Raw genomic sequence first — 26,173 nt, forward strand, 5'->3', positions numbered from 1 at the left:
GGTGACTTTAATATCGACTTTGCTGACCCGCTGGTCACATTCTAGAGGCTGTTATTGTACTGGGGGTGAATGATGCAACCTCTTACCGAATCCTGCTTTCCAAACATGTCTGTGTTCGGGGAATAAAAAAAAAACATGACCGTTTAGTGCAGGGATGTCCAAAGTGCGGCACGGGGGCCATTCACGGTCCGCAGTTAATTTTTTAACGGTCCTCTGCGTATTTTATAATATGTACCATATTTTTCGGAGCATAAGTCACTCCGGAGTATAAGTCGCACCGGCCGAAAATGCATAATAAAGAAGGAAAAAAACATATATAAGTCGCACTGGAGTATAAGTCGCATTTTTGGGGGAAATGTATTTGATAAAAGCCAACACCAAGAATAGACATTTGAAAGGCAATTTAAAATAAATAAATAAAGAATAGTGAACAGGCTGAATAAGTGTACGTTATATGAGGCATAAATAACCAACTGGTATGTTAACGTAACATATTATGGTAAGAGTCATTCAAATAACTATAACATATAGAACATGCTATACGTTTACCAAACAATCTGTCACTCCTAATCGCTAAATCCCATGAAATCTTATACGTCTAGTCTCTTACGTGAATGAGATAAATAATATTATTTGATATTTTACGCTAATGTGTTCATAATTTCACACATAAGTCGCTCCTGAGTATAAGTCGCACAACTATGAAAAAAACTGCGACTTAAATATAAATACGGTATTACAAAAAAAAAAACACAAAATTTGTAATTAAAGCGCAAACAGATGTAATGTAACAAGAAAATATTGCAGTATTGACCCTAATAACACTAAGTTGCCATGCAGGCAGTTGTTTAACTGTCATTGCTGAAAAAATGTGCAGCACTCGTGATTTAGGGCTACGTAGATCAACTTTGATTGATTGATTGAAAAAAATAGAAAAAACTTAAAATAGATTGATTCAAAATTAATCTCGAGCAGAAGTTCTTAACTTTTTGGACTTTGGGGCCCAACTTTTGCATCACAGAGGGGCCCGGGGCCAACTCAAATATTAACACTCAATTTGCATAATTTACTACAATGATATAATTTTCTCTAAAAAGGCTCAAAAAATGTATAATTACTAATTAATAATAAGAGTTTTGTTTTAAACGTCCATCCATCCATTTTACAATATAATTACAACACTTTATGTACGTATTTATATACAGATTTGAACAATAAGTTATTCACTGAAATATATTTATTAATTGTGGTTCTTACAAAAAATATATCTTCTAAAATATAAAAGCTAAAATGTCTCTTAAAGCTCTGCCCCTTTAATTAGTGCATACTAAATAATTTAACTTTAGCCTACTACTACAACCATCATTTTTACCAGCAACATAAAGTGAAACAGAGGCAGAGGTGTCCTGCCACAGTCAGTAACAAATAAACAGAAAACAGTAGTGGTCAAATACAAATAAGGCAACAAGAGAAGTATCCTACACTTCTCTTTTGTAAAGTAAATCTGAACAGCCTATATGGGCATCTACATCAACTATATGATTTGCCTGAGAAGCTGGACAGGACAAAAAAAAAAAAATCTATTTGTGGCGGACGTAATTCTTTCGTGGCGGGCCGCCACAAATAAATGAATGTGTGGGAAACACTGCGCTTCACAGTTGAAACCTTTAATTTGTCATTATTCAAAAAAACAATAATGAATCAGCAGCAATGTTGTTATGTTATAATTATCTATTTAGGCTCCAATTACGTCACATCAAATATTCCCTTTTGAAAAATGTTTGAGGCAAAATATTGCACATGTTGTGTTTTTGCCTGAAAAAACAGTTGTCTTTCCCAAAAATAAGGCATAAAGCATACAATAAATTCAAAACTTTATGCCAACAGATAGAGCTGAAATGAATATATAAATATTTAAGTGTTGAATTTATTGAGTTATTTTTACCACTTTAAAGACCGGGATGTTTAAAACTTGCCAAATTTGAGTGGAGCCCCAATGGTTTGGAAAATAAAAAAATATCAAAATGGCCCCCATATGCTTTGATTTCTCAGTGTGTGGCCCTCAGTGAAAAAAGTTTGGACACCCCTGATTTAGTGGAAGTGACAATCAACAGATGTTTACATTGCGCGTGTGTGTGTGTGTCTGTGTGTGTGTGTGTGTTCCATGTTGTACATGAAGAAGAATGAATAATATTGTGCTTGCAGGCTCACCAGGGGAGGTCCTGTTCGGTAAATGGGGCGTGAGCGAGAAAAAGGGGACTCCAGAGAAAACTCTGAGGTGTGATTGTGCACTTTTAGCTGAAACCATGAGGGAGTCTGTGTGATGGTGTAAATACGTTTAGGTCTAACATTTTCATTCAAGCCAAATTGTTTGACTTTTTTTTAAACATATTTGGTAACATGAACAAGTCAAATTCAAATTTTTTTTTTTATATTCGATATTTTTAGTGACAGTTCACATTACAAAAAAGTGTAATTTCCAATGTGAATGCAATCTGACCCGCATGCGGACATGATGTCATGACGTCGCACGTACTTTACGGAAGTAAACATGCCTTCCACTCAAGTCGGTCTCAGTGCTGGTGCTTTTGTGTCCATTTGAAGGATTTTGTGCAATCAAAGTTTTCTGAACTAAATTATTGCGCGTAGAAGATTAAGAAGGAAGAGAACAAGTATTTTGGCTCTGGCAGTTTTACGCGATATTTTGCTTCAATGTCTGCTTGAAGTCGGAGACAAGAATGGTGGAACTTTAACGTGAGTTATTAAATTTTTTTATTTATCACCTGTTTTCTGCTGCTTTGTCAACAATTTATTTTGTAACCGTCAATTCTGGCGAACAATTATGACGCTAATCGCTTTTTGATGACGTTTCTGGTCGAATAAATGCGATTTGATCGCAGAAGCATTCACATTGAGGACACATTGCATATGTATGCGATTTATATCTACATACGAATGAGGTCTGGGTCGGATATGAAAAATTCGGCATGTTGCCAAGTTGAGATGAAAATAACACTTTAGCCTACTTTATTTTGCGTGTTCCCTCAGAGCCCGAAACCCTCAGGCTGCCCAGCAGGCACAAGACATTAAAACAACGTTGAGAACTTGTTGAATTAGGTCCTGACGTTGAGCAACTCAAACATAACATTGAAACAACGTGCTTTTTGACGACATTTACTCAATGTCGGGTTCTGACGTTGATTTGACCATTGAAATTAAGTCATTTACCAACCGATATTCTACAACACAAATACAACGTTGAAACAACATGCTTTTTGACGACATTTACTCAATGTCGGGTTCTGACGTTGATTTGACCATTGAAATTAAGTCATTTACCAACCGATATTCTACAACACAAATACAACGTTGAAACAACATGCTTTTTGACGACATTTATTTAATGTCAGGTTGTGACGTTGATTTGACCATTGAAATTTGGTCATTTTCCAACCAATATTTTACAACACAAATACAACGTTGATACAACGTGCTTTTTTACGACATCTACTCAATTTTGTGTTCTGACGTTGATTTGACCATTGAATTTTGGTCATTTTCCAACCAATATTCTACAACACAAATACAATATTGAAACAACGTGTTTTTTGACGACATTTATTCATTGTTAGGTTCTTGTCAAGACGTGGACTATGGTGTGGCTTGTTTTCCCGGAATGCAAAGGAATTGGATCGGACATGGCGTGAAGGTAAAGACAGGTTTAATCTATTACTATAAAAGGAACAAACAAAAGGTGCGCAAAAAGGCAAACAATTTAGGACATGAAACAAAAACTAGCACAAAGGCAGAACTATGGACATATAAACGGAAACACTTACTGTGACATGAAAATAGACAACTCACTTGGCAAGGCAAGGAACTATGGCATGGAATGCGTACTCATGGAAATAACAGGGGTAGCAAGGGTAATGTCGCCAGGCCGACTGCCTGGCAACTACAAGCTTAAATAATAGTGTCTTGATTACAACAGGTGCGTGTGTCCAAATGAGTCCGGTGCGTGAGTCCAAATGCATGACAGGTGGAGAAACCAATGAGTTGTCCTGGAAACAAAACAAGGGAGTGAAAAAACAGGAACTAAAAGTGTCCAAAAACCAACAGAACATAGCCAAACAAAACATGATCAAAAGACATGACAGTTCTGATGTTGATTTGATCATTGAAATTTGGTCATTTCCCAACCAATATTCTACTTAGAGTGTCCGCCCTGAGATCGGTAGGTCGTGAGTTCAAACCCCGGCCGAGTCTTACCAAAGACTATAAAAATGGGACCCATTACCTACCTGCTTGGCACTCAGCATCAAGGGTTGGAATTGGGGGTTAAATCACCAAAATGATTCCCGAGCGCGGCCACCGCTGCTGCTCACTGCTCCCCTCACCTCCCAGGGGGTGGAACAAGGGGATGGGTCAAATGCAGAGGGTAATTTCACCACACCTAGTGTGCGTGTGACTATCACATGCTTTTTTACAACTTTTATTCAGTTTTGGGTTCTGACGTTCATTTGACCATTGAAATTTGGTCATTTCCCAACCAATATTCTACAACACAAATATAACGTTGAAACAACATGCCTTTTGACGACATGTATTCAAATGTCAGGTTGTGACGTTGATTTGACCATTGAAATTTGGTCATTTCCCAACCAACAACGTGGATCCAACGTTGGACGTCAAAGTGGTCTCAATTTACAAATGTATTTATTTATTTACAACTATTTTTGCAACGTTGTTTCAAAGTCAGTTTTAAAAGACATGTATGTATAATCAACGTTGTCACAATGTCTCGTGCCTGCTGGGTGAGAGCTTGACTTAATGTCCAAATAAGTACCGTACTTTTCGGAGTATAAGTCGCTCCGGAGTATAAGTCGCACCGGCCGAAAATGCATAATAAAGAAGGAAAAAAACATATATACACTACCGTTCAAAAGTTTGGGGTCACCCAAAGAATTTTGTGGATTAGCCTTCATTTCTAAGAACAAGAATAGACTGTCGAGTTTCAGATGAAAGTTCTCTTCTTCTGGCCATTTTGAGCGTTTAATTGACCCCACAAATGTGATGCTCCAGAAACTCAATCTGCTCAAAGGAAGGTCCGTTTTGTAGCTTCTGTATCGAGCTAAAGTGTTTTCAGATGCGTGAACATGATTGCACAAGGGTTTTCTAATCATCAATTAGCCTTCTGAGCCAATGAGCAAACACATTGTACCATTAGAACACTGGAGTGATAGTTGCTGGAAATGGGCCTCTATACACCTATGTAGATATTGCACCAAAAAGCAGACATTTGCAGCTAGAATAGTCATTTACCACATTAGCAATGTATAGAGTGTATTTCTTTAAAGTTAAGACTAGTTTAAAGTTATCTTGAAAAGTACAGTGCTTTTCCTTCAAAAATAAGGACATTTCAATGTGACCCCAAACTTTTGAACGGTAGTGTATAAGTCTCACTGGAGTATAAGTCGCATTTTTGGGGGAAATGTATTTAATAAAGGCCAACAGCAAGAATAGACATTTGAAAGGCAATTTAAAATAAATAAAGAATAGTGAGCAACAGGCTGAATAAGTGTACGTTATATGAGGCATAAATAACCAACTGAGAAGGTGCCTGGTATGTTAACGTAACATATTATGGTAAGAGTCTTTCAAATAACTATAACATATAGAACATGCTATACGTTTACCAAACAATCTGTCACTCCTAATCGCTAAATCCCACGAAATCTTATACATCTAGTCTCTTACGTGAATGAGCTAAATAACATTATTTGATATTTTACGCTAATGTGTTAATAATTTCACACATAAGTCCCTCCTGAGTATAAGTCGCACCCCCGGCCAAACTGAAAAAAACTGCGACTTATAGTCCGGAAAATACGGTATGTCCACCTCGCTGTGACATCACAACGTAGCCAACTGCAAAAACCCCGTGAACAGAGGCATCCAAAACTGTGTGCAAGCTCAGGGCAAAATGCATAGAAACTCACGATTTGAGGCTTTGGCATTATTCAACACAAGTACTCAACATTGTGACAACATTTATTAGTCAGGAAAGCGGTACTTTAAGCCGGTGATAATATTTGTTAAACGTGTGATTCTGCTTCTCCATACAAGAGATCGAATTCCAGCAGACTTTTCTGTTTGGCGGCTTCGGAGCCCGCAGCGAACAGCTGACATCAGCCCCCTCGCTCGCTGGCGGAGCCCGCCAGGTGTTCGCACCTTGCATGTAAACCCCCACTCACACGTTCATTCCCCCCCCCCCCCCCCACGTCTTGCCACTATAAGGACTTGTGTGCACATCGCCAGCATCCTGGGACCTCGGATTTATTGCGTGACCACGGCCACCCTTTACACGGCGTGGGTGACCTTGGTCCTTGCACGCGGCTCGCCGTGACGACCAGCAGAGGAGTGTGTAAGTTGGTGGTCCGTCCCCCCAATCCCCCCAAAAAAACAAAAAAAAACATGGCTTCTATACAATGGAGAAGGAGGATGCTTCGACCCATGTGTGTTTTTCCATAGATGGGGGCGAAAGCGTTCACCCTTTCTTTTAATAAAAGGAACATTATATATAAAATAAATAAAAAATAAAATATATGTGTGTATATATATTTACAGTATATACAATTTTTAAAAAGAAGCGTTCACCCTTGAGGAATCTCGGGTCGTCCTTGTGAAAAGCATCTCTGCCTCTCTCCTCCCTTGTCCCTCATCCCTGTACTCCCGCATCCCTGACTCCTCCCCCTTCCCACAAACACCATCCATCCTCCCTCCCTCCCTCCCTCCCTCCCTCCTCCTGCAGATCAGCGTATCGGAGCGACTGCTTGCTCGGGAGCAGATGCGTTCGGCCGGTCCGCGTGTGGGATGATGCGCTGCAAAGTGGCCAGCGGTGCAGTGGATAAGTGGAGTGCGGAGTGCGGGATTTTTTTAAAACGGTAAAACGACAGGGGTGACACCTGCGTGCTGCAGCGTCCCCCCCCCCCCCACCCCACCACACAACCCCTCTCCACTCCCCCACCCCCCTCAACCCTCCTCTTTGCTATACAATATTTAGAAGAGAAGGCGGGCAAAATATTCCAGTCACGTTTTGGGGGCTGTCAGCCGGCTGTCCTGGGAGGCGCTGGAGTGGAACCCGGTCCAACGGCGGTAGACGGACACCTGCTGTAGGATGTAAACGGAGTTCCCACTCTTCCCGCCGCATGGTAAGTTGACTTCTTACTATAATGCCATTTTTTTTAGCTCTAAAAAGGAAAGCAAACGCAATAAAGATGAGTATTTTCCCAGGAAGGAAATGACATTTGAAGGTAAAAATGAGGAAAATATTTAGCTTTTAGAGGAAGAAAGTCAATGCGACTAAGGATCGTTTCATTAGAATTAAGTGAGTGAGTTAGGCTTTTGTTGTTGCTGCTGCTTCAGTCACATGGATGGAACACGCTCCATGTTCTTGCTCATTTTCGGGGCCTCTTACTTCATTGTGGGGAACTGCGTTGTTGTCTTTGGCCACAAATTGGTGTCGAATTTCATCAACCCCATGTTGCACGTGTCGTTTAACACACATGCAAAAAAAAAAGTTGACAAAATGTGTGATGGTGTAACACAATACATGTTATACCACTTATACGCTTTTAAGTGATGCCTCGAGAGTGTGTGTGCATGTCAAAAAGATTCAGATGAATCCAGATTCTGCACGAGAAACTTGTACCGTATGGTCAGGAGATGGGTGAGGAGGCTCTGCTGATGCTGCGTCCATAAACGCATTGTTGTGTTGTGGGGCAGCGACGAGGCTCTCGCCGTTAAAGGCAATCTCAATGCAGAAAGATATGATAATGAGATTCCTGCAGCCTAGCGGCAATCCCATATTTCCCAAGTCCTCCAAGATGAATGCACGCCCCACAGCGTGGTGTTCGTCGGAGACCCCCCTCCACAATGTGGTGGTGAGACAGAACGGAACGGCCTGACCTCTACAACAGTGGTCCCCAACCTTTTTGTAACTGCGGACCGGTCAACGCTTGAAAATGTGTCCCACGGACCGGGGGGGGGGGGGGGTGGTGTATGGTATTTTTTTGTTTTTGTCATAAAAAAAATACAATCGTGTGCTTACGGACTGTATCCCTACTGACTGTATTGATATATATTGATATATAATGTAAGAACCAGAAATATTAATAACAGAAAGAAACAACCCTTTGTGCGAATGAGTGTAAATGGGGGAGGGAGGTTTTTTTGGGTTGGTGCACTAATTGTAAGTGTATCTTGTGTTTTTTATGTTGATTTAATTAAAAAAAAAAGTATTTTTATTTTATTATTTTTTTATAATTTCTTGTGCGGACCGGTACCCGGCAGGGGCCCGGTGGTTGGGGGCCACTGCTCTACAACACTAAATATGTGCGAATAGCTCTTTGACACTGGCTGATTTGAGAGGAGTCCTTCTTGAGGAGTGGATTGCCACCCCGCAGCGGTGTGTGATTGGGATAATGAAGTGGCGCTAGGAGGTTGCGGCATACAAGGGTATGTCTGAAAATTCTGACATATATTGATTGATTGCATTTGTACTGTGAGGGGGATCGTCTGATGTGAGTTCTTGCCACAGGCTAGAAAAATAACCTGCAGTGTTTGCGTTGTTTCGTGCAAGATAAGAGACGAGTTTTGGCCATCTCACTTAAAACTATTTATTAGTTACAGTTACAAATTACACTACCGTTCAAAAGTTGGGGGTCACCCAAACAATTTTGTGGAATAGCCTTCATTTCTAAGAACAAGAATAGACTGTCGAGTTTCAGATTAAAGTTTTTTTTTCTGGCCATTTTGAGCGTTTAATTGACCCCACAAATGTGATGCTCCAGAAACTCAATCTGCTCAAAGGAAGGTCAGTTTTGTAGCTTCTGTAACAAGCTAAACTGTTTTCAGATGTGTGAACATGATTGCACAAGGGTTTTCTAATCATCAATTAGCCTTCTGAGCCAATGAGCAAACACATTGTACCATTAGAACACTGGAGTGATAGTTGCTGGAAATGGGCCTCTATACACCTATGTAGATATTGCACCAAAAACTAGACATTTGCAGCTAGAATAGTCATTTACCACATTAGTAATGTATAGAGTGTATTTCTTTCAAGTTAAGACTAGTTTAAAGTTATCTTCATTGAAAAGTACAGTGCTTTTCCTTCAAAAATAAGGACATTTCAATGTGACCCCAAACTTTTGAACGGTAGTGTACTTCTCCCCAAAATTGACTAAGTTAGTAACTCAGTTACCTCCTTGTAAGGGTAATTAATTACTCAGCAAAAAAACTTCCATTTCGTTATTTTATACGCGACTACGTTTGATAACATCTTTAACGTCAAAGATGTTCATATTAACTGATTGAAGAATACAAACAATATAAATAGTATTTTATTTGATATGCACAGAAATAAAAATTTATGAAAAAGTAAAGTAACAACATTAAATATTGAAAGTGCAATTCTCAATACGGTATTCAAAATGTAATTTAATTTAAAAAGACGCAAAAGAACATTTGGCTTTTAAATTGTGCAATTCTCTGCACCTGTATACCAAAATACAACCTGAAAGGATTTTAGATAAAAATGTTAGCAAGCTTTGTTCAAATAAATGACATGCATTCAAATAAAATGTTTAAAACGGTTCAGGTGACATTCTGACAAAATAATTGCATTTGTGTACAAATATTGGAGTCTTTTCTAAAGCTAATTTTAATAACGCAAGCTTTGATTAATCCAAACTCCAAAATGTGATGAATCTGATTTTTTTTAAATGGCTGCATTTGGGCTTGGAGTTGGTTTAGCAGCAGCAACACGTGTCACGGTGGCATGTGTTCATGTGAGGTGCGATTCGACTTGCGTGAGGCAGACGTGTATAAACCCTTTTTTCCTGGACATAGCGCGCATGTTACATAAACATTCTTGCCTTTAATTTCAGTGAGCGAAAAGTAGTGCCGGTACTTGCAGTTTGAGAACGCCACCTTAGAATTTCCCTGGCTGGGGCTCATCGGTCAGAGCGCACCATCAACGCATTTACAACGCCGTCATTAACCCCGCCCCTTCTCTCTGTAGGCAGCTGATGTGTGGCCGAAACCGGACATCTTTTGCGCTTCATTCAAACAAAATTTGGCAACGAGCCACTTCACAGTCCCAGTAACGACGGGAACAGTAATTAATTACATTACTCCTTACTGAAAACAATAACGCCGTTATTACCAACATTGCTCACTATGCCCTGAGCAGCCGACAGTTCCTGGCCGAGAGAAACCATGCCCTTACTGGATGGGTGAGAAGACTTTGTGGATGCTGCGTCCACAATCACCAGGCAGTACAATGTTGTGGGGCGGCAATTTCACTACTGGGAAAACAAAGCTCTCACCGTTGAAGGCAATCTCAACACAGTAAGATCCTGTAGCCAGTGACAATCCTGTATGCCCACAGTCCTCAGAGACAAATGTGCGCCCCACAGGGTGGTGCTTATTGGATTCTACTTCCAGAATGTGGTGGTAGAAAGATTGGAGTAGCCTGACCTCTACAAAACTGTGAATAGCTTGGGCTTTGGTTGACTCTAGACGACTTCTGGCTGAGGAGTGGACTGCCATTCCACCATACTTGCCAACCTTGAGACCTCCGAATTCGGGAGATGGGGGGGGGTTGTTAAGGGGGGAGGAGTATATTTATAGCTAGAATTCACTGAAATTCAAGTATTTCTTTTATATATATATATATATACAGTGTTTTCCATAAACTGCCAAGATACCTGTGGCGGTGGGGGCGTGGCTATGGGCGTGGTCACATGACATCATCGAGTAATTTGCATAATTTGCTACAATGATAAGATTTTCTCTAAAAAGGCTCAAAAAATGTATACTTACTAATTAATAATAACAGTTTTGTTTTAAACGTCCATCCATCCATCCATTTTACAATATAATTACAACACTTTATGTACATATTTATATACAAATTTGAACAATAAGTTATTCACTGAAATATATTTATTAATTGTGGTTCTTACAAAAAATGTATCTTATAAAAATATAAAAGCTAAAATGTCTCTTAAAGCTCTGCCCCTTTAATTAGTGCATACTAAATAATTTAACTTTAGCCTACAACTACAACCATATTATTTACCAGCAACATAAAGTGAAACAGAGGCAGAGGTGTCCTGCCACAGTCAGTAACAAATAAACAGAAAACAGTAGTGGTCAAATACAAATAAGGCAACAAGAGAAGTATCCTACACTTCTCTTTTGTAAAGTAAATGTGAACAGCCTATATGGGCATCTACATCAACTATATGATTTGCCTGAGAAGCTGGACAGGACAAAAAAATAAAAAAAAATAATAATAAAAAAATAAATAAAAACAAATCTATTTGTGGCGGACGTAATTCTTTCGTGGCGGGCCGCCACAAATAAATGAATGTGTGGGAAACACTGATAGTCTCCTTCTTGTTGTGTGTGCAGTTGCGCACTGAGCTCCAAAAGCCGTAGATGTTATAACGTGACTGGGCCGGCACGCTGTTTATATGGAAGAAAAGTGGACGTGACGGCAGGCAGTCCTCACTCAGGTGCCGCTGGTAATCGGGAGAAATTCGGGAGAATGGTTGTCCCGGGAGATTTTCGGGAGAGGCACTGAAATTTGGGAGTCTCCCGGAAAATTCTGGAGGGTTGGCAAGTATGCATCCCACAGCAGCGTGTGAGGCGGCGGTGCCAGACCGTTGTTGCATATGTCATTTTATTTTCTTGTCTTTATATCGTGACAGTCGGCTTTTCCCAAGAGGAACATTTGAATATTGGATGTCACATGATTCCAGAAGCACACCTTCATCATGTCACAGTGTTAAAAAAGGGTCGGCCAAATTGGGGCGCGTGTGCACGGCGACGCCAACATGGCCGCCGAGTGCAGAGTTGCATCTCGCCTCATCAGGATGACAGTTTCGCTCGAGGTCCCAATTAGCCACGTACGCACACAGCCGGTGTCGCACGCTAATCGATCACTGGAACACAAATCAAGGATCAGTTGTTTGAGTAGTGGGGGATGTCCGTGCATACGTCTTTACTCGCGAGTACGAGCCTCGATTGAACATTTTATGGTATTTTATTTATTACATTTGTTCTCGGGTCACACGTTACCCTGCGACACTTCATTAGGTACACATCCCATAGGGTCCACGACAAAATGACCCTGCTTTTACAAAGAAAATTATTTGTGCTGTCAGACGATTAACTTTTTTAATCACTTTTGAATTGTGATTTATCACAATTAATCGCAGTCTTTTACAGTGGAACCTCGATTTACAAACTGAATTGGTTCTAGAACATGGTTCGTAAATCGGAAAGCTGGTATAGTAAAGCATAATTCCCCATATGGGACGATGTAAACATGAATAATTGCTTCTCGCCTTGACAAACGTCCCTATTTTAGTTTTAAAAAATGCAAATTTTTAAGACCCTATAACATAAATATACTGTAATAAGGCTGTCAAATGATCATTATTTAAATCAGATGAATCACATTTTGGAATTTGGATAAATCATGATTAATCATCAAATAATACATTTTTGCTAACCCTTGTGTAATGTTCATATTGTTGTTACTCAGCCAGTGTTTGTGGGTCTGATGGACCCATTGCATTTTGTGGCTTTTAATGCCTCACAATCAAACACTTTTATGTTAAAATACTGAACAGATGTTTACCTTATCCCAATAAACATCTGTTCAGTATTTTAACATAAAAGTGTTTGATTGTGAGGCATTAAAAGCCACAAAATGCAACGGGTCCATCAGACCCACAAACACTGGCTGAGTAACAACAATATGAACGTTGCACGGACATTTCTTTGCCAGTTTCTGCATCCCACAGGGATTCTTCTTTTGTGTTTCTGCACCTGCGGTTCCCACACAAGGTTGCAACATTGTTTGTCAACACTGTCTGCTCTCATTTTCTCGCACATTTGACCCGCTGATATTCTGTGTACCTACACTCTGTCCTCCTCCTGCCTCGGCCTGTGGTGTGTGTGTGTGTGTGCGCGTGGGTGTGAGTGTGGGTGTGTGTGTGTGGTACACAGAACATCAATTTCCACACTTCTATTAGCCCCGGGTCCAGTGGACCCGGATATCTTATATGTAATAGAAATGTGTAGGGGGGGTGCATGGTGTGTGGTCATTAAATATGTATTCTGATAAATGTTCTTCACAGAAAATGAGCCAAAGTCAGTGAGTCTCAGTTCGAAAAATTATTTAATTGTATCATTTTTCTTTTAATAAAAATCGAAAACGGGTCCCACAGACCTGAACACCACACAAAGGTTAAGAAAATAACCCCATATTTGTACACAAGTGCAAATTTAATGTCAGAGTGTCATGCTTGAATGCATGTCATGTATGTGCACAAAACCTGCCAACAGTTTTATCTAAAGTTCGACCAGGCTGTATTTTGGAGTGAAATTTGCCAGAGAGCACACGAGCCGCAGTCTCCTCACTCATTTTTGTATGCATTGATTTCATCACTGACTGTATGGCGGTTAATGTAAAAGAGCTTGTACGGTCAAAATAAACTGCATAATTATTCTAAGTGTCCCCTGAATTAACTCGTTGATTTTGACAGCTTTAATTTACCGTATTTTTCGGAGTATAAGTCGCTCCGGAGTATAAGTCGCACCGGCCGAAAATGCATAATAAAGAAGGAAAAAACATGTGTCACACTGGAGTATAAGTCGCATTTTTGGGGGAAATGTATTTGATAAAACCCAACAGCAAGAATAGACATTTGAAAGGCAATTTAAAATAAATAAAGAATAGTGAACAACAGGCTGAATAAGTGTACGTTATATGAGGCATAAATAACCAACTGAGAAGGTGCCTGGTATGTTAACGTAACATATTATGGTAAGAGTCATTCAAATAACTATAACATATAGAACATGCTATACGTTTACCAAACAATCTGTCACTCCTAATCGCTAAATCCCATGAAATCTTATACGTCTAGTCTCTTACGTGAATGACATCAATAATATGATTTGATATTTTACGCTAATGTGTTAATACTTTCACACATAAGTCGCTCCTGAGTATAAGTCGCACCTCCGGCCAAACTATGAAAAAAACTGCGACTTATAGTCTGAAAAATACGGTATATATATCAAACAAACATAATAAGGGAGTAACTATGTTATCAAAATAACACAACAACAACGGCATGCAGAACTGGCAACGTGAGTGAAGTGTTCCATCCTAGGTTTGCCACAATGCAGGTATGAAGAACCATATTGCATTTTTAAACAGCGGTATAGTTATTAACATTCCTTATTTGATTCACGCAACCTTATTATTTTACTTTCACAGCAACATTTTTGACATATTACCATTTCGTTTTTTTTTTATATAACTTACATATTGAAATGATTTTCAAACTTTACAAAACCCCAGGGGCTCCCCTGTGCTCAGGGCTCCTCCGGTACATCATCCCTATTTAACCCTCCACTTCTACATCGCTGACTATATGAATCAGAATCAGATTCTAGTATGACAATCCTCAGTGGAAGATCGTCACTTAGGAGTGCGCTCGTTAGACAAGAACGGCTGTGTGTTATTTTGAGTGCACAGTAAATGAATGCGGCTCTACAAGCTGCACACTGACTACTTTACATTGTGTCAGAATGTCATGTCTTCCGTGAAAGTATATGTTTGTTATAATAATAATAATAATAGATTTTATTTGTAAAAGCACTTTACATTGAACAAACAACCTCAAAGTGCTACAGTGCATTTAAAAAACAACAACAACGCTAGAACCACAAATAGCTGCCCCCAAAGACTAAAATAAATAGTAAAATAAAATAAAAACTAGAACAGGGGTCACCAACGCGGTGCCCGCGGGCACCAGGTAGCCCGTAAGGACCAGATGAGTAGCCCGCTGGCCTGTTCTAAAAATAGCTCAAATAGCAGCACTTACCAGTGAGCTGCCTCTATTTTTAAATTGTATTTATTTACTAGCAAGCTGGTCTCGCTTTGCCCGACATTTTTAATTCTAAGAGAGACAAAACTCAAATAGAATTTGATAATCCAAGAAAATATTTTAAAGACTTGGTCTTCACTTGTTTAAATAAATTCATAAATTTTTTTACTTTGCTTCTTATAACTTTCAGAAAGACAATTTTAGAGAAAAAATACAACCTTAAAAATGATTTTAGGATTTTTAAACACATATACCTTTTTACCTTTTTAATTCCTTCCTCTTCTTTCCTGACAATTTAAATCAATGTTCAAGTACATTTTTTTATTTTATTGTAAAGAATAATAAATCAATTTTAATTTAATTCTTCATTTTAGCTTCTGTTTTTTCGATGAAGAATATTTGTGAAATATTTCTTCAAACTTATTATGATTAAAATTCAAAACAATTATTCTGGCAAATCTACAAAATCTGTAGAATCAAATTTAAATCTTATTTCAAAGTCTTTTGAATTTCTTTTAAAATGTTTGTTCTGGAAAATCTAGAAGAAATAATGATTTGTCTTTGTTAGAAATATAGCTTGGTCCAATTTGTTATATATTCTAACAAAGTGCAGATTGGATTTTAACCTATTTAAAACATGTCATCAAAATTCTAAAATTAATCTTAATCAGGAAAAATTACTAATGAAGTTCCATAAATTAATTTTTTCAAAAAGATTCGAATTAGCTAGTTTTTCTCTTCTTTTTTTCGGTTGAATTTTGAATTTTAAAGAGTCGAAATTGAAGATAAACTATGTTTCAAAATTTAATTGTCATTTTTTTTCGTGTTTTCTCCTCTTTTAAACCGTTCATTTAAGTGTAAATATCATTAATTATTAATAATAACATAGAGTTAAAGGTAAATTGAGCAAATTGACTATTTCTGGCAATTTATTTAAGTGTGTATCAAACTGGTAGCCCTTCGCATTAATCAGTACACAAGAAGTAGCTCTTGCTTTCAAAAAGGTTGGTGACCCCTGGAGTAGAACTAGCACACATACATCTAACAAAAGGCTTTGTCATGTGTTGCTGGCATCAAATTCTAAAGGTAATGATTATTTTAATTTTTTTTTTTTATCATTTTGAACATCAAATATGTTGTCTTTGTAGCATATCCAACTGAATATGGGTTGAAAAGGATTTGCAAATCATTGTATTCCGTTTATATTTACATCTAACACAATTTCCCAACTCATATGGAGACGGGGTTTGAACATGTGATGGTTGTTTATTTGTAATTTGGCTTGGTAAAAAATGAAAAAGAAAGTGAAATATTGTGTTCATGTAGCCTGAAATGATGCCACGGATGACAACAATCTTTCCTTTCTTTTAATTCACGGCCGACCTTTCTCTCAACCTGTCTTTTCTCTGCGTAATTACCATCTGATTGTGGTTAAAAATAGTCACCGTCAAAGTGAACTTTGTTAGCCAGAGTGGCAACGTAGTGATGTCAAGAGTCGACTGGCGTGTAGTTGCTCCAAAAATTATTAATTTTGCACATTGTTCCGTTAGTTGCCTGCGTTGCCGTGCATGTGGGTCATTGAGAGTTTGCGCCACGAGTATTTATAGAGACGCTTTGATGCTGTTTATGTGAGGGAAATATTCCACCACGCGTGTCACTCGTCAGCCAGACGCAGCTGTCATATTTGCTTCTTCGTCCTCGCTACCTTTTCTCCCGTCACGGTGCGGAGAGGACGGGAGATTTATGTAGGAGCTGCTCCATTGTCGTCAGAAAATGTTCCCGTCATGTCGACGACGGATTCAATTTGGCAAAGGCGATCTGGAAACACTCAGTTTACGTTGTTGATTATATAAGCTTATAGCGATTACAGCTAGGAGGGGTCATCATTTGGGTACCAAATTGTTAGTTTGAAAACCTTGCCACAACTGGTAATTCAAAAAAGGAAAACATACCATTTTCAACCCAAAACCATGTGTGTATTTATACAGAATTTTGCATAAGCAAACCAAGGCAAAATTAACTTACCGTTTTTTTCGGAGTATAAGTCACTGCGGCGTATAAGTCGCACCGGCCGAAAATGCATAATAAAGAAGGAAAAGAACATATATAAGTCGCAGTGGAGTATAAGTCACATTTTTGGGGGAAATGTATTTGATGAAACCCAACACCAAGAATAGACATTTGAAAGGCAATTGAAAATAAATAAAGAATAGTGAACAACAGGCTGAATAAGTGTACGTTATATGAGGCATAAATAACCAACTGGTATGTTAACGTAACATATTATGGTAAGAGTCATTCAAATAACTACAACATATAGAACATGCTATACGTTTACCAAACAATCTGTCACTCCTAATCGCTAAATCCCATGAAATCTTATACGTCTAGTCCAGGGGTCGGCAACCCGCGGCTCTTTAGCGCCGCCCTAGTGGCTCTCTGGAGCTTTTTCAAAAATGTATGAAAAATTGAAAAAGATGAGGGGAAAAAAATATATTTTTTGTTTTAGTATGGTTTCTGTAGGAGGACAAACATGACACAAACCTCCCTAATTGTTAAAAACACACTGTTTATATTAAACATGCTTCACTGATTCGAGTATTTGGCGAGTACCGTTTTGTCCTGCTAATTTTGGCGGTCCTTGAACTCTCCGTATAGTTTGTTTACATGTATAACTTTCTCCGACTTTCTAGGACGTGTTTTATGCCACTTCTTTTTCTGTCTCATTTTGTCCACCAAACTTTTAAGGTTGTGCGTGAATGTACAAAGGTGAGTTTTGTTGATGTTATTGACTTGTGTGGAGTGCTAATCAGACATATTTGGTCACTGCATGACTGCAAGCTAATCGATGCTAACATGCTATTTAGGCTATCTATATGTACATATTGCATCATTATGCCCCATTTGTAGCTATATTTGAGCTCATTTAGTTTCCTTTAAGTCATCTTAATTCAATTTATATCTCATGACTCACTATCTGTATGTAATATGGCTTTTAATTTTTTTGCGGCTCCAGACAGATTTGTTTTTGTATTTTTGGTCCATTATGGCTCTTTCAACATTTTGGGTTGCCGACCCCTGGTCTAGTCTCTTACGTGAATGAGCTAAATAATATTATTTGATATTTTACGGTAATGTGTTAATAATTTCACACATAAGTCGCTCCTAAGTATAAGTCGCACCCCCGGCCAAACTATGAAAAAAAACTGCGACTTATAGTCCGAAAAATACGGATTAACTGACGACATGGGTGTCCAAAATGCGACGTTCAAAGCTGTTTTTTTTATTGACTTTCGACTAGGGTTGTACGGTACACCGGTAATAATGGATTAAAATCGGTACTATACTGCTTCTGAAAAATATCGGTTCCGTTTTTATTTTTGTGACGGGCATGCTGTGACATTGCTGGTTTTACAAGCAGAGGAGCATGTTAGGCAATGCACACGCACTGAGTACTCACAAGCAGACACAGTGTGTAAACAGAAAAAGGAGAATGGATGCATTTTGGTCAAAAAAAGAAACGATAAAGGTGAAACTATAAACACTGAAACGTCGCTCAGCAATAGGTGCTTTAAATCATGGCGAGCTAGCTAGCGGCTAACGCCCATCCGCAGTGGGCAGGGTTTTAGCTACTTCTAAATCACTAATCCTCGCCTCCATGGTGACAAATAAAGTATGTTTCTTACAAGTATCATCCCTGCAGGACGAGGAATAGCTAAACATGCTTCACTACACACCGTAGGAGGATACAATAACTCACCGCTAACAAGCTGGCGCTCCTCAATGTAAACAAACGCCATGGGTGGGTCTACACAGACATCGACTGTAACAATACCAAGTACAAGACCGTATCCAGTCAATACCACAATGATTACATCAATATTTTTTATCGTTTCAAAATGTTTTTCCTTTTTTACTATTTATATTATGTTTATAAACTCAGGAAATACGTGCCTGGACACATGAGGACTTTAAATATGACCAATGTATGATCCTGTAACTACTACTATTTGTGATATTATCCAAAACTAATGTTAAGTATCAAATAATAGAAGAATAGGTGATTATTACATTTTAACAGAAGTGTAGATAGAACATGTTAAAAGAGAAAATATAAACAAGTAGTTGAATAATCCATTTTTACTGCTGGTCCCTCATAATGTTGACAAAATAATAGAATGGTAAAAGACACAATATGTTACTGCATATGTCAGCAGACTAATTAGGAGCCTTTGTTTGTTTACTTACTACTAAAAGACAAGTTGTGTAGTAGGTTCACTCTTTTATTTAATGACAAAATTGTTCTTCGATTACAATAAGAATTGTTTAATGTACCGTAAGATTTTTTGTTGAAATAAAGCCAATAATGCCGATTTGTGTGGTCCCCTTTATTTAGAAAAGTATCGAAAGACACTTTGGTACCGGTACCATAATATTGGTATTGGGACAGCCCTACCCGCGACCCATTGTAGAAATAAATGCAAACAAAGAATAACAGCAAAAATGGGGGAAATAGACCAAAAGTGACAATATAAAGAGGAAAAAGACTGAAATGTTGATACTAATAACTAAATATCAAGCTTTTAACATGTATATCCAGTGTTTCCCATAAACTGCCAAGATACCTGTGGTGGTGGGGGCGTGGCTATGGGCGTGGTCACCATCACATCATCGAGTAATTTGCATAATTTACTACAATGATATAATTTTCTCTAAAAAGGCTCAAAAAATGTATAATTACTAATTAATAATAACAGTTTTGTTTTAAACGTCCATCCATCCATCCATTTTACAATATAATTACAACACTTTATGTACATATTTATATACAGATTTGAACAATAAGTTATTCACTGAAATATATTCATTAATTGTGGTTCTTACAAAAAATATATCTTCTAAAATATAAAAGCTAAAATGTCTCTTAAAGCTCTGCCCCTTTAATTAGTGCATACTAAATAATTTAACTTTAGCCTATTACTACAACCATATTATTTACCAGCAACATAAAGTGAAACAGAGGCAGAGGTGTCCTGCCACAGTCAGTAACAAATAAACAGAAAACAGTAGTGGTCAAATACAAATAAGGCAACAAGAGAAGTATCCTACACTTCTCTTTTGTAAAGTAAATCTGAACAGCCTATATGGGCATCTACATCAACTATATGATTTGCCTGAGAAGCTGGACAGGACAAAAAAAAAAAAAAAAAAAAAGTTTTATTTGTGGCGGACGTAATTCTTTCGTGGCGGGCCGCCACAAATAAATGAATGTGTGGGAAACACTGATATCAGTCAATTTTTAAGCCTTTTTACAAAATGTAAAAAATCTATGAAGAAAATATCAAGTGACTCGGAATGAATACATTTCCCATTCGAAACTAAACTGTACCAATATCCGGTACCCGGGAATTAATACTGATCTTCAACAATACCAACTTTTATGTGATTTTGTGTGTGTTTATGTGGCAATGAATGTTGTTTTACCGTATAATGAAATCTATGTCCTGGTCTGCTTGACGGTTTTTGTGTTGTTTTCCTGTGTTTGGGGTTTCTTCTTGGCTAGCGCTTTTATCATTGTTCATTTCCTGTTTTGGTTATGCAGTGACTTCAATACTGTTCTACACGTCTCCTGATGATCAGTGATCATAGGAACTCACCTGCCTCTCATCACTAATCAAGAGGATTTATCTGCCAGTGTCTCCTTTCTTGCAACACTGGTTCATTGACCAATGTTCATGGTGGGCCTTTTGGTTTTTGCCTGCCTCGTCCTAGTTAAAATAACGCTGCACTTTGCTTACCGTCTCTGCATCCTGAGTTTATGCCAGTAGCAATCAAATTGTGAATTTATTGAAAATGTAGCACTCAGCTGATAATAACTCTTCTGTCAATTTGTCATATCTTGTTTTCATACACTTCTGAGTCTCATTTGCAAGTATGCATTAATTTCAGTTGTATCTTGGTGTGTTGTTGTAGTCAGGAAGTAGTCTTTGCCATTAAGTTGAATGTGCCAGTCTAGTCTTGAGAGACCTACGAGGTGTTTATACTGTAAATAATGTATTTATGACACACCAGCTATTTGATTGTAATATGCATCCTACTTATAGTTTGGATGACCAAATATGGATGTGATGAAATTGCCATGTAAAATCGCTAATGCTATTTATTAGCATGCATATGGCATATCCAATGTATATTAGCATCATGCAGGCACATTTGGAAAAATTGACCCTTACTTTTGAGTCCTTTCTATAAGGCATGCTTACTTTCTTTGCATGGAAAATTGCAGCATTACCCAAAGCAGAGATGTCCAAACTTTTTCCACTGAGGGCCACACCTTGAAAAATCCAAGCATGTGGGGGCCATTTTCAAATTTTTGTTTTATTTTCAAAACCATTGGGGCTTTTCCCCAAATTCGGTGAGTGTTAAAGGTCCTATAGGGACCCAAAAGGGTCTTAGTCAATTAATTGATGAAAAAATACCTCAATAAATTCAACATGTTAAATATTTATAGACTAACTTCAGCTCTATCCATTGCCACAAAGTTTTTTTGTTTTTTTTATGTTTAATGCCTTATTTTTTCAAAGAAAACAACTGTTTTATGGCAAAAACTAAATAGGCACTATTTTCCCTAAACATCTTTCAAAATGAAATATTTGATGTGAAGTAATTGGGGCCTTAAATAGAAAGATATAACATAACAACATTACTTTGGATTATTATTTTTTGAACAATGACAGTTTAAAAAACAGACTAAAGGTCTCGGGGATCCAAAAGGGCCCCCACACATCAATATATATATATATATATATATATATATATATATATATATATATATATATATATATATACCGTTGATCACCCCCTGGGAGGTGAGGGGAGCAGTGGGCAGCAGCGGTGGCCGCGCCCGGGAATCTTATATATATATATATATATATATATATATATATATATATATATATATATATATATATATATATATATATATATATATATATATATATATATATACATCTATATATATTTATATATATATATATCTTTATATTTATTTATATATATATATATATATATATATCTATATATATATATATATATATATATATATATATATATATATATATATATATATATATATATAGATATATATATATATATAGATATATATATATATATATATATATATATATATATATATATATATAAAAAGATATATATATATATATATATATAAGTGGCCTAGTGGTTAGAGTGTCCGCCCTGAGATCGGTAGGTTGTGAGTTCAAACCCCGGCCGAGTCATACCAAAGACTATAAAAATGGGACCCATTACCTCCCTGCTTGGCACTCAGCATCAAGGGTTGGAATTTGGGGTTAAATCACCAGAAATTATTCCCGAGCGCGGCCACTGCTGCTGCCCACTGATCCCCTCACCTCCCAGGGGGTGATCAAGGGTGATAGGTCAAATGCAGAGAATAAATTTCGCCACACCTAGTGTGTGTGTGCCAATCCTTGGTACTTTTTAACTTTAAAATATATATATATATATATTTATATTTATACAGACTAAAGGTCTCGGGGATCCAAAAAGGAGCCTGCTACGTTTCGTGTTACGGTTGTGTTAGTCGTGACCCCAAGATGCAGAGATGTCGGGCAAAGTACAGGTAAAATATATTTAATAACAAAAATAGTGCAGCAGGGGAGTGAACAAAAAAGTAAAACAGTTACAGGATGCACTAAAGCAAATGAGTATAAAAGGTCTTCTGATTAGTGCCTGAGTCTCCTATTAACAAACTTGGGGCAGGTGCTCAAGCCAAAAGTAAAGTGGTTGGTAAACAAAGGCAGACAGGAAGTAGAACAAAAAGTAAAATACTACAAAATACAGGAAAGTAATAATAATAATGACCAAACCCTCATGTGGGATCATTACATCTTTCAGTGTTGTCTTCTGAGATTTAAAAGCTAATGTTTAACGTGGAATATATCACAACATCGATGAACAGGGAGTACGAGTCGGATGTGTTTGCTTTTTTTTTTTTTTTACTTTTAAAAACACAATCTAGCTGTTTGTTGGCGCGCTAACACCAAAAAGTGCACTTCTCCCCGGCGTAGCCCTGTGAAATTAACAGCACTTTATCAGCTGTTTAGTAACCAGCAAAGCGCTCTGCAGACTGACTGTGCGTGATAATGAGAAGGTGAAACGGGTCTCAGCCTCAGCGGGACAAAAAACAAGTGGATTGTGGTAAAAAAAAAAAGAAAAAAAACCCTCAACTACAAATAAAAGACACCTGAAGAGGCAATATATAGAGGAGACAGAGCAATAAATCGGACGAGCACGCTGCGGTGAGCCAGATGAAATTGACTTTCAGGAGCAAAGGGAGAGAAGACGCAGCACACGTATGTACACTTGGTGGGCCGAGGAGGTCCGTGTGTAGCACACAATGGTTCTGACCCGCTTATTCAACCACTTTTTAAATTCCACTCTTTCATATTAAAGGCCTACTGAAATGAATTTTTTTTATTTAATAGCAGATCCATTCTATGTGTCATACTTGATCATTTCGCGATATTGCCATATTTTTGCTGAAAGGATTTAGTAGAGAAAATTGACGATAAAGTTCGCAACTTTTGCTCGCTGATAAAAAAAAGCCTTGCCTGTACCGGAAGTAGCGTGACGTCACAGGAGCTAGTATTCCTCACAATTCCCCGTTGTTTACAATGGAGCGAGAGAGATTCGGAGCGACAAAGTGACGATTACCCCATTCATTTGAGCGAGGATGAAAGATTCGTGGATGAGGAACGTTACAGTGAAGGATTAGAGAGGCAGTGATGGACGTATCTTTTTTCGCTCTGACCGTAACTTAGGTACAAGCTGGCTCATTGTATTCCACACTCTCCTTTTTCTATTGTGGATCACGGATTTGTATTTTAAACCACCTCGGATACTATATCCTCTTGAAAATGAGAGTCGAGAACGCGAAATGGACATTTAAAGTGACTTTTATCTCCACGACAATACATCGGTGACACACTTAGCTACTGAGCTAACGTGATAGCATCGTTCTCAAATGAAGATAGAAACAAAATAAATAAACCCCTGACTGGAAGGATAGACAGAAGATCAACAATACTATTAAACCATGTACATGTAACTACACGGTTAAAAATTGTCAGCCTGGTAAGGCTTAACAATGCTGTTGCTAACGACGCTAAGGCTAATTTAGCAACTTAGCAACCGGACCTCACAGAACTATAATAAAAACATTAGCGCTCCACCTACGCCAGCCAGCCCTCATCTTCCCATCAACAGCCGTGCTCACCTGCGTTCCAGCGATCAACGGCGCGACAAAGGACTTCATCCGTGGGTTTGGCGGCAAGCATCGGCTAGGCGTCTGCTAGTCCTTGTTGTGTTGCTGTAAGTATTGTACTTAGCCGCTAATACACCGATCGATCCCACCTACAACGTTTTTTGCAGCCTCCATTGTTCATTAAACAAATTGCAAAAGATTCACCAACACAGATGTCCAGAATACTGTGGAATTATGTCGAAGAAAACAAGAGGTTTCTGTATCGGGTTTGACGGGGTCCAACCACTTCCGTGGATTTTGTGACGTCACGCGCATAAATCATATCCAAAGGAGTTTTTCAACCGGAAGTGTGGCAGGAATTTTAAAATGTCACTTTATAAGTTAACCCGGCCGTATTGGCATGTGTTGCAATGTTAAGATTTTATCATTGATATATAAACTATCAGACTGCGTGGTCGCTAGTAGTGGCTTTCAGTAGGCCTTTAACTGCTTCTATGTAGAACAGAACATTGCAAGGTACATTTTTGAAAATCTGAACTGATTTTCATTCGGGCTGTCAAAGAATATATTTTTTAATCCGATTAATCACGTTTTACAATTTGGATTAATCATGATTAATCACAGGTCCTTTCTCCCTTGCGTGAATGAAATTTGCTGAAGAAAGGACCCCAATGTTTGTACACAAATGCAATTTTATTGTCAGAATGTCATCCAGGAACGTTTTTACTTAAATGCGTGTCGTTTACCGTGAATTCTGGACTGTAAGCCGCTACTTTTTCTCTACACTTTGAACACTGCGGTTTATAGGACCGAGCAACTACCGCATTTTTCGGAGTATAAGTCGCACCGGCCGAAAATGCATAAAAACATATATAAGTCGCACTGGAGTATAAGTCGCATTTTTTGGAGAAATTTATTTGATAAAAGCCAACAGCAAGAATAGACATTTGAAAGGGAATTTAAAATGTCTAAAGAATAGTGAACAACAGGCTGAATAAGTGTACGTTATATGAGGCATAAATAACCAACTGGTATGTTAACGTAACATATTATGGTAAGAGTCATTCAAATAACTATAACATATACCGTATTTCCTTGAATAGCCGCAGGGGCGCTAATTAATTTAAAACCTCTTCTCACTCCTGCGGTTACCAAAACCATGCGGAATGAGCAAGCATGCTCTAATTATTTTAAAACCTCTTCTCACTCCGGCGCATACCTTATCATGAAAAGCACATTTAATAAAAAAAAACGTTATTATGATCTTACCTTTACTTGTAAATGGGTCCATGTGCAGCTGCTTCTGATCAAAGGCAGTCTTTCTCATCTTTCTTCAATTTTAAAAGTCTCTGGAGATATTCCTTTAATTATTACCTCCTGCTTCGATTGAAAGTCCAGTTTAGAAAACGGTTTTATTTTAGATATGTAATCCTCCATGGTAAAAGTGCAAGCAAACAATTGCTGCATGCTTGCTGCTTGTTGTCTTCTTCTGCAGTACCTGTCTCCTGCAGTACTGGTAGTCGCAAGAAGGATCACTAGCGCCCTCTACCACCAGGAGGCGGGAGTCATTTAATGACTCATATTTGACCCGGCGGAAGTGCCAAGCATGCGCTAATTATTTTGCGAAACGAATTTGACCCGGCTGTAATTCTAGGCAGGCGAATACTATATTCCCGGCGCCAATTCAAGGAAATACGGTAGAACAGGAGTCACCAACGCGGTGCCCGCGGGCACCAGGTAGCCCGTAAGGACCAGATGAGTAGCCCGCTGGCCTGTTCTAAAAATAGCTCAAATAGCAGCACTTACCAGTGAGCTTCCTCTATTTTTTAAATTGTATTTATTTACTAGTGTGACAGTCCTAACTGTCGTGCAGGTTCTCAGGACCATCCAG

General features: G+C 38.2%; 1 protein-coding gene across 4 annotated transcripts in view; it reads left to right on the top strand.

Moving 5' to 3' along the window:
* Positions 1-26,173, top strand: part of LOC133643420 (G-protein coupled receptor 22) — a 107,581-nt gene that overhangs the window by 22,796 nt on the left and 58,612 nt on the right. For 2 of the 4 annotated variants that reach the window (XM_062037986.1, XM_062037987.1), the window contains exons 3-6: positions 2,206-2,278; positions 3,633-3,709; positions 6,812-6,944; positions 7,064-7,211. The gene's annotated coding sequence lies outside the window, so the exon portion shown is untranslated. The remainder of the gene's footprint in view (positions 1-2,205; positions 2,279-3,632; positions 3,710-6,811; positions 6,945-7,063; positions 7,212-26,173) is intronic. The other 2 variants (XM_062037988.1, XM_062037990.1) reach the window with 2 other exon arrangements.

This window comes from Entelurus aequoreus, linkage group LG26 (genome assembly GCF_033978785.1).
Source record: "Entelurus aequoreus isolate RoL-2023_Sb linkage group LG26, RoL_Eaeq_v1.1, whole genome shotgun sequence".
Lineage (NCBI taxonomy): Eukaryota > Metazoa > Chordata > Actinopteri > Syngnathiformes > Syngnathidae > Entelurus > Entelurus aequoreus.